Raw genomic sequence first — 13,074 nt, forward strand, 5'->3', positions numbered from 1 at the left:
CAAACAAAAATAACACACAGGTTCTGCTTTAATGGAGTTTACTGTTTTATTTGGGGGGGGGAGAATGGATATTAATCAAGTTAATTATTCAAGTCAGTGTAAAATTATAGCTATGTTAAGTGTCATATGGGAAAGAGTAAGAAGTGGGATTTGCTTGCCCTAGGTAAGCCGTCCTAGAAAACGTGATGAGTGGAATGAGATTGCCAGGAGGACCAACTGGAATGAGATCAAAAGACAAATAGGAATTGCCCAGGTAGGGAAGGGCGATCCCAAGGATGGGCTCAGCAGAGGAGGGAGGGAGCCTGGCCCACTTGGAGTTGGTCATCTGACTTTATAGCAGCACCAGTCAGCTCTATTCAGTGACTTTTTAAATCTTTTGTCAGAGCTGGTAAAAGCCCTGGGCTGAATGTTAGGAGCCCAGGGTCATCGTTGTGACAGCGTAACTTGTGATGTGACCTTGGGTTCATCCTTTGTTTTCCAGTTTCTTCAACCTACCAAATGATGAGATCAGACTGGAGGGTACTGGCAGTCTCGTTCCTGCCCTCAGCCTCTGTGAGTGGCTGCAACGTTGCAAGAAGGGACCCTTTACGCTTATCAGGATTTTTCTACTGGATTCTGTAGTTTTTATTTGCAAATGAAATCAGTCTTCTTAAAAATCTGAAGACTAATACATACTTCATAGGAAAAAAGAAATTTAGATAATTTATATGGCTATCCTCCATGGACCTACACTATCTGATGTCTCTACATATAAATCAGAGGTTGGCCAATTTATCTGAACAGGGCCCAATAACAAATATTTTAGGCTTTTTGGGCCAGTCTCTTCCACAACCACTCAGCCACTCCATGTAGGGCCACAGCAGCCACATCAGTGTTACGTGAATGAGCACAGACTAATAAAACTTTATTTACAAAAATAGGTGGTGGGCACTTTCCACAGTTTACACATAATGAATTGCACAATGTACTAAATACACTAACAAGTGAAAGCACCATAGTATACACAAACAGGCAACCTCCTGCAGTCACTGTCAGGCCTTAAGAGTTATAACAGAGCCTCACGGTTAGCAGCTGTCCAGTCAGCTTCAGCTCAGACTCTGAAGTTGGGCGCTCAGTTCTGTGGCTTGGCACCCCACACTCAGAGCTGCCCTTCCAAACCAGTGAGTGCATTAACAATAAACTGCACAGAGAATCATGCTCTGGAGCTTTTAAAGATCAAATCGGTGTAATAAATCAGAACACTGTCTCCAGATGAATTTCTCCACTGCAGAGCTGGAGAGGTATGCCTTCACGTAAGAGAAAAGAGAGGAAAAGAAAGGGAAAGGAAGCAAGCTAGGAAGTGGGACCAGGCACGGAGGCCTAGGACTCAGTCAGGCGGAGAGGGGAAAGTTAAAAAGGGCGTCCAGCAATGCGAGCGACGCCTGAGAACCACCAGAGTGGGCGGCCCCGCCAGTCTGGGGCACAGAGACAGGAAAAGGCCCGGAGGGTCTGCTGCTCTTTGCTCCCCTGGGCAGGCCCGGTTTCAGAATCAAAATAAACTTGGGAGAGCCAGAGGGGAGGAAGAAGAAACAAACAAACAAGTAGAGCTTCAGCCTATGTTTTCTCCCAGCCCATGGTCCGGCCCCAGCCAAGCCGTCTGCAGCCCAGTCCTCCTGTGGTGTCTAACCTTCTCCTGAAAGGAGTGTTGCTTTGTACTCAGTACCGTCCCGTTCAAGGGCAACCATCTGGTCTGTGCTAGCTTTGCTCCCCATCTAGACTAACAGCATGGGGGGCCATCTCTGCTGCTTTTGTGCTGAGTACAGACATATTTATACATAACCACGTACACTAGAGGGTGGATTCGGTGTGGGTTTGCACAGCTGCCATCCATCATTGCTGTTAATACCAACGGCCTTTATCACAGGCCCTGTGATCCGTGACTTGCAGGCTATGCCTAGGCAGCAGGTATAATCATCATTTTTTTTTTGCAGTTTTTGGCCAGAGCTGGGTTTGAACCCACCACCTCTGGTATATGTGGCCAGCACCCTACTCCTTTGAGCCACAGGTGCCGCCCCATAATCATCATTTTGTTTGTTTATTTGTTTGTTGAGACAAAGTCTCAAGCTGTTGCCCTGGGTAGTTTGCTGTGGTGTCACAGCTCACAGCAACCTCAAGGGCTTAAGGGATTCTCTTGCCTCAGCCTTCCAAGTAGCTGGGACTACAGGTGCCCGGTGCAACACCCAGTTATTATTTTTTTTGTAGTTGTTGTTGTTGTTTTAGCTGGTCCGGGCCAGATTCGAACCGGCCAGCCTCAGTGTATGTGGCCGGCACCCTACCCACTGAGCTATGGGCGCTGCCCTTTTTATTTTGGACAAGAAGACATTGAGGCACACAGAGGCCAAAGAACTAGAATGAGGTCACTGGCAAGTAGCAAAACCAGAATTCAAACTGGGTCACTCTGACTCTTCACCTCGCAGAAGTACACTGCCTTTTCTAGAGTTTAGAGTTGGTAGGAACTCCAGAGATCGGGGGATCCAGCTTCTTATTTTTAGATGTGGAAAAGGAAAATTAAATGGCTTGCCCAAGGCCACAGAGCCACTGGCTGAAAAGCTAACTTGGCTTGTCCACGCTTCCTTCACGCTCCCAGCACAGTCCCAGGCCTTTCCATGAGTATCCAATGACCCTTCCTTAAATATCAAAGAATAGAGGGCGCATGATCAATCTTGACAGAATTACTTTCAGATGCTGCAAGGCAAGCCTTTACATGGGCTTGGGACTCTACCTCCACAAAGACCAACTGGCTGAGATGCATGATTCAAGAGTCACTTTAAATCACCAGAAACATGAGGCAAGTAAATACCAGTATGTTTCCAAACAGGGGCAAGTTGCACATGTCAACCGTGGCGTGGAAAAAGAGTGTGCGTCCCTAAACTTAGAGCAGAGAAGTTAATGCCAAAGTGAAACAAAGGACGTTGCCAGGCTGATAGCAGCAGAAATGAGCATGTTCTTAAGAGGATGTGCCACTGTGACGAAAGGGGAACGTATCTTCTTCAAATTCCTGGGACTGTTTGTTTTGAAGAGCCGGAAAGAATCCGGCTTTGCAAAGTGGAATTAACAGCAGCTTTTAGTCCAACTTTTTCACAACAAAGCGCCACAGAGTGGATATTGGCTTTCCTTCTTACTTTCCTTCTTTTTATTTTGAAGGAAGGAAAAAGCTTAACCCCTAAAAGTGATTTTCTATGTCAGAGACTAGAAGTTTGTTTGTTTTTAATGTATTGGAAAGCCCTTAACATGCAAAGCAGTGGTTCTCAACCTTTGGGTCGTGACCCACAGGAACTGTATTAAAGGGTCGCGGCATTAGGAAGGTTGAAAACCACTGATTGAAAGGAAGTCCTTCCGTTTGTTTAAAGAGAGGTACAAAAGAATTGAGCTATAGGAGTAAAGGATTTGGTTTATTTTCATTAACAACTGCTTGATTTTCATATACAAACAATTAAATGTGTGGGTGGGCAAGTTTTCTTAAATAGCTTCATTGAGATAGAATTCCCATATCACACAATTTACTCACTGGAAGTGTATAATTCACGGATCATGGTGTATTCACAGACTTGGGCAGTCATCACCAAGGTCAATTTTAGAATATTTTCATCATCTTAAAAAGAAACCTTCAGGTGCACATTGCAAGGGTACATGTCAAATCTATTAAGTGTAGAGTATAAATATCTTAATACCATAATTAAGTGAGGTGTAGGCTGTGTTAACCAGTTTGATGTAAAATCAGCACATTGTACCCCATAAATGCACTAATAAACACAGTTATGATTTAATAAAAAAAAATTGTTAAGAGAAAAAAAAAAAGAAACCCCATGCCCTTTGGCTATCACTCCCTATTCCCTCAGCGCCCCCCCTCCCGCCCCCCCAGACATAAGCATCACTAATCTTCTTTCTGTCTCTTTAGATTCACTGTTTTCATATAAATGGAATCATATTGTGGTCTTTTGTGTCTGGCAAGTTTTTATTTAAATAATAAATTCGCCCAAATAGGAAAATACAGTTGACAGGAGAGAAAATGAGTCACACTGTAGCTCTGGCTGATGAGTTTGCCGTCTGACTAGCAGTGCAGCCCTGGCCAGGTGCAGCACCTGGGAATCATACACCAACTATGAATAGTGGCAGGATGGTAGGTATGACTTTCACCAAGAAGCAAGAAGGCCAGGTCTTCAGGCTGGGTTTGGACTTCAAGAATAAGAGGTTAAGCCGGTCTTCAGGAAATAATACAATTTCTATGCTGGAAAGTGGTGCTTACCCATCAAGCTCATGTTGATGAGACATTAGCCATTTTATTCATTTCTTCCGCCTCTGGATTTCTCTTTTTTTCATGTTAACTCCAGCTGGAAATGGCTGGAGAAAAAGATAACTACATTGACCAGCCCAGGGTGGACAGGTGACCCTGGCCCTGCATGCCCTCAGGCACTCACGTGTCCTTCCCTGGAGGGCTCACTCTCCCATTCGCCTTGCTAACCTTTTCTATGCTTCCCTGCCTCCCCACATCCCCAACTTCTCCCCAATCTTTATTCCTAGCTAATGTCCTTCCTATTTCACCCAGAAAACAGAAACCACCAGAAAGGAATTGCCTATACTCCCAGGACCACATCAACTCTCTGACCAGGATCTGTACTTACATATTTTGTTACTACAGATCAAGGGTTTTAGACTTTACTGTATATCAAAATCTCCTGGAGGGTTTGTTAAAGCAGATTCCTGGGGCCCTACCCTAGGGTTTTTGAATCAGTAGGCCTGGAAAGGGCCTGAAAATCTGCATTTCTAATAATCCTCAGTGATACTGATCCTGCAGGCCTGGGGCACACTTTGAGAACCGCTGCAATAGGTGCCGTGGCTACAGTCCTATCTCGAGTCCAATCTCTCCACCTGTGCATTTAACCCCACGGCCTCCCACTCAGAACACTGCACCAGCAAGGCTCCCCTTTCCCTTCTGCCTCATTATCTGCCCCTTCTTTATTGGGTCATCCAATTGATTAACAAACATGTTACTATTTTGTGGATCTTTAAAAACATATTTCTCTGGATCCCACATTACCCTTCAACTCCCATCCCATTTCTCTGCTTCCCCTACAGCAAAAGAGATGTCCTTCCTTCCTGGATTCTAATTGCTCTTAAAGCCTCTCCCATCCTCCTTGGTCCTAATGCCCCAGTAAAACTGTCCCAGGTATGGCAACCCACGGTGCTCACTTTGCTAGTCCCATGACAATTCTTGGACCTCATTTTATTTGATCTATCAGCAGGATTTGATGTGCTAGTCGGTCAGTACCTCCGCAAAACTTTCCTCATTTGCCCTCCAGGGTAAGAATTTTTGCTGATTTTTCTCCTAATCATTGGAAAATCCTTATCAGACTTTTTTGGTTCCTTTTCATCCACCCATTGAGATGCTTGCTATCCTCCCATTCTTTATCTGTATCCACTCCCCTGGTGATCTTAATCCATCTCATGGTTTCAAATACCATCCATAAGCTGATATTTCCCAAACCTTTATCTGTAACCCTGACCTTGCCCTGAGCTCTGGACTTGCATATCTAGTTGTCTACTTTAATGGACATTTAAAACTTAACATGTTCAAATCTTCCCCACTCCCCCCTTCCTTAAATACTCAAGCTTGTCCCATCTTAAGTCTTCCTTAACCACTATAAAAGATGATTCTAGATAGTTCAGAATGAAAGCATGCTTCCTACTTCCATCACTGCTGTCATCATCTCTCACCAGGATCATTACACTAACCTGGTCTTCCTGCTTTCATCCCTGCACAACAATAGTTTATTCTCAACACAGTGGCCAGAGGCGATCCTTTTAAAACATAAACTATGTTCCATGACTCCATTGGTCAAATTATATGTCAGTTCATTTGATCCCCATGCACCAAACCCTGCAATACGTTCCTGTCACACTCAGAGTAAAAACCAAGTCCCTTCTGACACCATTTCCTGGTATTCTCCCTCAATCCCCCCTTCCAGTCTCACTGACCTCCTTACTGTTCTCTAAACACCTCTGTGTTGCTCTTGCCTCAGGACCTTTGAACATGAGTTCCCTGCAAAGCTTTTCCCCTAGACATGGTCAGAGATCTCATCACCACCTTCTTCAAGTCTTCGCTCACATGTTACCTTTTCAATAAGATTTAACTTATCATCTATTTAAAATCACTCCCCTGTCCCTAGTCACTCCCCCACTTTCTCTCCACTGAGCTTCTGATACATGGTTTACTTCTTTATATTACTTACTGCCTGTTTACCCCGTCTCCCCACTACATTGTGAATACATGAGGACAGGATTCCTTCCCTCTCCATTTTGTTAATTACTCCATCTCTAGTTCCTACAGCAAAGCCGGGCACATAGACAGTACTCCGTAAATGTATTTGTAGAATTGTTGTTGCAAATATTTTTCCAGCCAATTTAGGTGGATGGCTAAAATGGAATGTGTCTTCTACAGTATCTGGGCCCAGAATTGAAAGACAATGAATATTAGCATGACATACAGAGGTAAACCGTTCCATTTTTAATCTCAGACATAATGCAAGAGGATGTTACTCTTTTGCATGACTTTTATGCCTTTCAGCCGTTTATGTGCAACATTTAAAAATTTTGCCACTGTTGGCATCCTGCCAATCCCTGCTGGACTGCGTCCAATTTTCTTTTCTCTCTTTTCCTGTTCTTTTCACCCAACAGCTGCCATGTATTGAGTGTGGATGCCAGACTCTTTATACACATTATCTTCTTTAATCCTTACAAAACCACTGTGAATTAGGGAGCATTATCTCTGTTTATCGAGTGAGGAGACAGATGCAGAGAGGTAAGGTGGCTTGCTCAAGATCACACAGCAAATAAGATCTTGAAAGAGAAATTCTCAGATCCTGAAGTCTGTGTTTTTAAAATTACATTATAAAGCCACTAATATATACCATATACTTAAAATATCTAATTTCTTAGCATTAAAATTTTGGTATTTTATCCCCCCCATTATTTTTGGAGATGATACTGGGAATGACTTTAAGACATACTAGACAAACTTCATGTGGATTGGGGTTACAGTTTTTCTTTTTTGGCTGACATTTCTTCTATGCCAGCACCAGTGCCTAGACAGAGTAGGTGCTCTGAAAATGTTTATGGAATAGACATTTGTTGAATTAAATATAGATGTAGATAATTATATTAGTATATATTTATATTCAAAATGTATCTACCATTCATAAATTAAGGATTACCTCTAGAAGCTTTAAAGAAGTAGCTTTGTTGAAAAGACTTTTTCAATTAGAAACTGAATTAGTTAATCTTACATGTAAAAAATATGTGAGTTCAATGTCATTACCCAAAATGATGTCTTAGTCCCCAGGATTTTTGAGGATTGAAGGATGAAGAAATGATGTTTATTTCCCTGCTTGGCAACAACTGAATGTATTTACTGCTTCCTAGGTCTTACTGAAAGCACTTCACCTATGAAAGGGCTCTCAGCCTCACTGTACATTTGAAGAAACTAAGGCCTAAAGAAGACAAATAAAAGACAAATAAAATCCAGTTCCCTCTGAGGCGTAAAAAAACTATGTTCTTGTATCTCTTAAATTAAAAAAAAACCTTTATTTTTAATTATTCTGGGTACATAGTAGTTGTATATATTTATGGGGTATGCGTAATGTTTTGATACAGGCATATAATGTATAATTATCATATCAGGTAATTGGGGTATCACCTCAAACATTTATCATTTCTTTATGTTAAGAACATTCCAATTCCACTGTTATAGTTATTTGAAAGTGTATAGTAACTTACAGTTGACTACAGTCACTTTGTTGTGCTTTTTTTTTTTTTCTTTCTGAAAAATTGTAGACAAAGTTTGGGCACGGAGGATCAACTTTACTCTGATACTTGTAAAAGATTTCTTTATATGTTTCAAAGTATTGCCTCATTTTCCCACCTGACCATACCCAAGTTAAATGAGAAAATACATGAAAATCCCTTTGCACAGTGTTTAATAGTGAGACAACACTTATTAAATAGAACTATCATTATTGCATCAAGGTCATTTCACATTTTAAGACATTCCTGTTCTAGGCAGATTAAAGTTTTCAGCTACCTTCCATCTGAATATCGGTAAGACTCAAGTATTTGACACTCAGAGAAACCCCCCTAAGCAATCCCCAAACCAGACTTTGTGCCTTCGGTAGCAATATTGTAAAAGTCCACAAGAGGGCAGTCCCCCTCACAGCAGAAGGCACCTGAGCTAAAGGCTGTAGAAGGGAATTGTGGGTGCTGAGGTTAGTTAATAATACTATTAATAGAAGCCATTATTAAGATACTTTTGAATGATAAGACATTTTGAAGAAAATAAAACAGAGTAAAAGAATAGAGACTGACTGGAGGGAAAAGTTAATGAGAACATTAACTGAGCAGAGAATGGACCCTTGGATGAAACAGGGTTAGCCATAGATAGGCTGGGGGAAGATTTGAAGACATAGCAGGGGCCAACCTGAACAAGTCATGGTCTACTTGAGCAACAGAAAGAAGCCCAGTGGTCTAAAACACAGCAAAGGAAGGTAAAGAATGAGAGGTACCAAGAGAGCATTGATCATGCAAGTCACAGCTGGTATCAGATCCCAGGTCTTTCGGACCCCAGAATCTATTCACTGAACCACTATGCTACACTGAACTCTAAAGAAAAATCCAAAAGGTACTGATCAAGACAATAAAAGTGGTACTTTTTGAAAATAATGAAAGCAATTTAGGAAATGTCTCAGTGGCCTTTCATTAAATTAATCATGAGAAATCACATGATTTTAGACCTTGAATTTATGAGGAAAAAGCACTAAGCGAATACTCCAAAATTTATTCAAAATTTTGATTCTAAGATTTAAGCTGGTGCATGATTTCTCTTTATCTACTTTTATACCACTGTTTAATAATTGAGGTTCATAAGGATGTAGCCTAAGTTATTTTGGTAAGGCAAAGATTACTCATCTTAGAAATACCTTCATCAAAAAGTATTACTAAAATACTTTAAAAGAAATAGATTCCAAGATTTATATAGAAGGACAGTCACCCCAGAATTAGTGTTTTTAACATTATAAATAGCCTACTTTTTTTTTTTTTTTTGCACTTTTTGGCCAGGTTTTGAACCAACCACCTCCAGCATATGGGTCCAGTGCCCGCCTTCTCTGAGCCACAGGTGCTGCCAACACAGCCTACATTTTTAACGACAGGAGATGATTTGACTATGTTAGCTGGCTTCCAAATCATTAAAACCTTATTTCAAAGAATATTTAAGGTTATGCTAAAAGCTCAAAAGGTATTGTTAAAGGTAAAACAAACAACAAAATAACAAGCATATATGAAACATGAATCCAATTTTTAAAACTATATGTAGATTAACAAATTTCTAAAAAAAAAAAAAAACGCCAAAAATAATATGAGAATGAATGCCTGTGTTTTCTTTACAATACCTTGCTTTTGTATTAAATTTTCTTCAAGGAATGCACTTATTTATGATCATAAAATCAATAATGAAATTAATATTTGGCATGTAAATTTTAATCTTCACTTACACTTATGAAAAATCTGTTTTAGTGTTACTTTTTGTATAGAAACTGATTTGGTTTTTGAGATGGTAGAGAGAAAAGATCCTTGTGTAAAGTCAGATCATGGAGTCTTTCTCTTTCAAAACTTAATCGATCAATATAAAAAGTAAAATAAATTAAGACAAAGCTTGCAGCAGCCACAAAATGAAGAAAGGAGTATACCACCATATCCTCATCTTGAACAACATTGGTTAAAGTAGTGGAGGTGGCTGGCCTGCAGCACAGCTCCAACCCTTGGACGACACTGAGGAAAGGCAGTGAGTGGGCTGAATCCAGAGACTTGCTACTGATACCTTTAGATGTGGAAAGGACTGCTTTGAGGGAAGTAAAGAGATAACCTTGAGCAAAGTCAAGAAAAACACTTTAGAAAATAGTATCTCTTGTATACAATCATGAGACCTTGACAAAGGCAGGGCTCTGGTCCAAACTGGGGAGAGAGCTGAAGCCCACAGCTATGGAACCAATTGCAGCTGGTGGAGGGGACCTAGGTTGGGACATTTGATGGGATTGAGAAGAGGGAGACGAGACCAGGTCCCCAGCAAAGGGGACAGGCTATCTTGGTGCTTCCTGTTCTCATATTCCTGCTTTAGAAAAGAAGTTGGTGGGAGAGGGGAGGGGGATTTGGGTTAATGCACACCTAACGGGTATTATGCACACATTCTGAAATGTACAAAAGTAAATTATGTAACCAACACATGTGTACCTCTGTCATATTCTGAAATTTAAAAAAAAAATAACAAATGAAAAGAAGTTGGAAGCTAATAGCCAACCCACAAAATGTGCTCAGAGAGGAAGACAAAGAATTTTGAAATGATATGCAGAATATGTTGAGAAAAATTCACCTATACTCCTCTAGGGGAGGAAAAGGTCTTATGAGACCTCAGTAAGGTTTCCTTATTGAGCATCAACAAGATTAAAAGAAGATTAGAAATTATAGCACGCACCTATGGAGGGAGGGATGGAGAAAGAAAAGAAGGAAGAAGGAAGGGAGAGAAAGAGAAGGGGGAAGAGAGAAAAAGAGGCAGAGAGAGAGAATAGACTAGCTCAGGCAATGAAGAAAGCATAACACAAGAAAAATAAGACTGTTTTCTCTGAATATTTAATTTAATAAAATCTACAGATTAAAACAAGATTATAAAAGCATAAGATGAAAATAGATAAAAAAAAGGAGAGGACAGAATTAAAAAAAAACTGAGAACCAAAATGCCATAACTGTAGTAATAAAAACGTTGAAACTAAGGAATATAAAATTAGCATAATGACAAGACAAAAACTTCACAACACAGTCAATGAAGTGGGAAGTGACAGCAGTTAGATAGGTGGGTGGAGGGAGAGAACAGACTATGCAACGGAAAGATTAGGGTCTCCAGACATGAGAAATAGGATAGGAAAGGTATGTAAGGGAGACATTTCCTGAAATAAAAGAAGACTTAAATCTGTAGGTCAAAAGGGCACCTGCTGTTCCGGGAAAAAAAAATGGTACAGAATAAGTGATCACCGGTCACTCTCTGCTTGACCAAAATTGAGAAAAAGGTTTCTGAACATTTTCCTAGGTTCTTCTGTATACCGCCTTATAAAATCCAGTTTTAGAAAAGAGCCCTGTCAAGTCAGTTTAACCAGAACTCCTCATCCCTGAACTGATCAGCTCCACCTCCAGATACCTAGGTAATGTCTGATTATCTTTGCCTGTTTCAGCAAGAATCCTTTTAAGTTGGTTTAACCAGAATCCCCCTGACCCCTGATGTTTTTCCTTTTAATAATTTTCAGTATTGATCCCCACCCTGCTTCTTGGCTATAAACTTCCACTTGCCAAGGCTGTAATTTGATGCTCAGCCCAATCTTTCTCCCCACCCCTGCAAAATTCCATGCTGTAGGTCCCCGGACCTATCACAATGGTCCTGAATAAAGTCTTTCTTACCATTCATTAACAAGTATTGCTGAATAACTTTAACATCATTAGCCATATCTTAGATAAGTTGTGAATTTCAAGGTTAAGAAATAATTTTTTAGTTAAGTAGGCACAAAAATTAAGTTCCCTATAAGGGGAAGAATTTTGATCAGCCTACGATTTTTTCCACAATGGCATTCAGCCCCAAAGACAAAGAGACAATCGTCAGCAAAGTTCTGAAGAACAGTGAGAGGACTCATCTAACATCACCGAGATCTAAAAACACGAATTATGAAAACAGAGGAACCCAGGAAAGGAAAGCACCCCTGAGTGATTCCTGAACAAACAAACAAACAAGCACAAAACACATGACCATGAAATCCAGTTGAAGCCAGGAAAAAGGCTGGTGGTGAGCACCGTCTGTTTATCTACCCATGGTGCCTAACCAATTGATGGAAGCACAATGCAAATATAATAAACCTTGACAAATTACAATAATGCAGCATAATTCACAAAAGCTGGACAATGGTGGCACGAGGTCAGAAGAAATGGGAACCTTTCAAAATATTGTTGCAGCTAATTTATGTTGTTTCAATTTGAAATAGTTGATTAAAAAAAAGACCACATTTAGGAAACAAAATCTTCTAATTTTATAGGGGATCTTTTGAAATCTTCTTGGATTAAAAGACATTTAACCACAATTCAGCAATTTCTTCAATTTTCCATCCGTTTTTCATTTGACGAATTCAAATAAAATTAAATTGACCACATTTTAAAGTAGGATTTGTCATGTGACTCCATTGTTTTTAAAATTTTCTATTGTGCCCGTCCTTCCTTTCTTTTTCTTTGCCCCTATTTTGTACATTTACATAGAGAGAGACTCTAGAATGTTTTCCAAATGTTAGTGTCTGTTATTTTTGGGGTGGTGAAGCTTCAAATTATTTTTTGCATTATTTTGTGTATGGTTTACTACGTTCGATTACATAAAGGAACTCTTCAGTAATAAGTGATTATGTTTCACAAAAGGGACATTCTAAAATTAAGAAGAAAATAGAGTCATTTCTTACAGATTTCTCTCACTGACATTGTTATGTAAGCAATGCCTGTGAGCACTCTGTTAGTGACCCAGCCTCAGGCTGTTAGAAAGCATGTTGAAGTGACCTAGCCCCAACCGAAGGACATGGAATCATGACAATATTGACATATTGCTTCACAATCAATATACTCTTCCCCTAGTTTTCCCACAAATATGAAATATTGCCTTCTTGCTAATAAATGTTGGTTTGATTAAAATAACAGAAACATGGAGTACACGTGGGAAAGGGATTTAGTTTTAATGCTTACTGATGTTACCTCCAAGTAATGACAGAACTTCTCATGGGATTATTAAAACGTGTGTACATATAGGGATGTATATATACACACACACTTAAATTATTTCTGATTAACGATCATATCAGTATGTGTGTTCACTGCTATTTTATCCAACTTGACAAGTAATTGGAGCAATGAGATTCCCACTTCATCAGTGAGAAATTAAGTGTAAAAATTTTTATTTTTGATATGTGCATT

General features: G+C 40.0%; 1 protein-coding gene across 5 annotated transcripts in view; it reads right to left on the reverse strand.

Moving 5' to 3' along the window:
• THRB (thyroid hormone receptor beta) overlaps positions 1-13,074 on the reverse strand; it is a 359,939-nt gene that overhangs the window by 131,359 nt on the left and 215,506 nt on the right. The gene's annotated exons all lie outside the window — the stretch shown is intronic.

Source organism: Otolemur garnettii, unplaced genomic scaffold (genome assembly GCF_000181295.1).
Source record: "Otolemur garnettii isolate 467f Iridium unplaced genomic scaffold, OtoGar3 scaffold00002, whole genome shotgun sequence".
Lineage (NCBI taxonomy): Eukaryota > Metazoa > Chordata > Mammalia > Primates > Galagidae > Otolemur > Otolemur garnettii.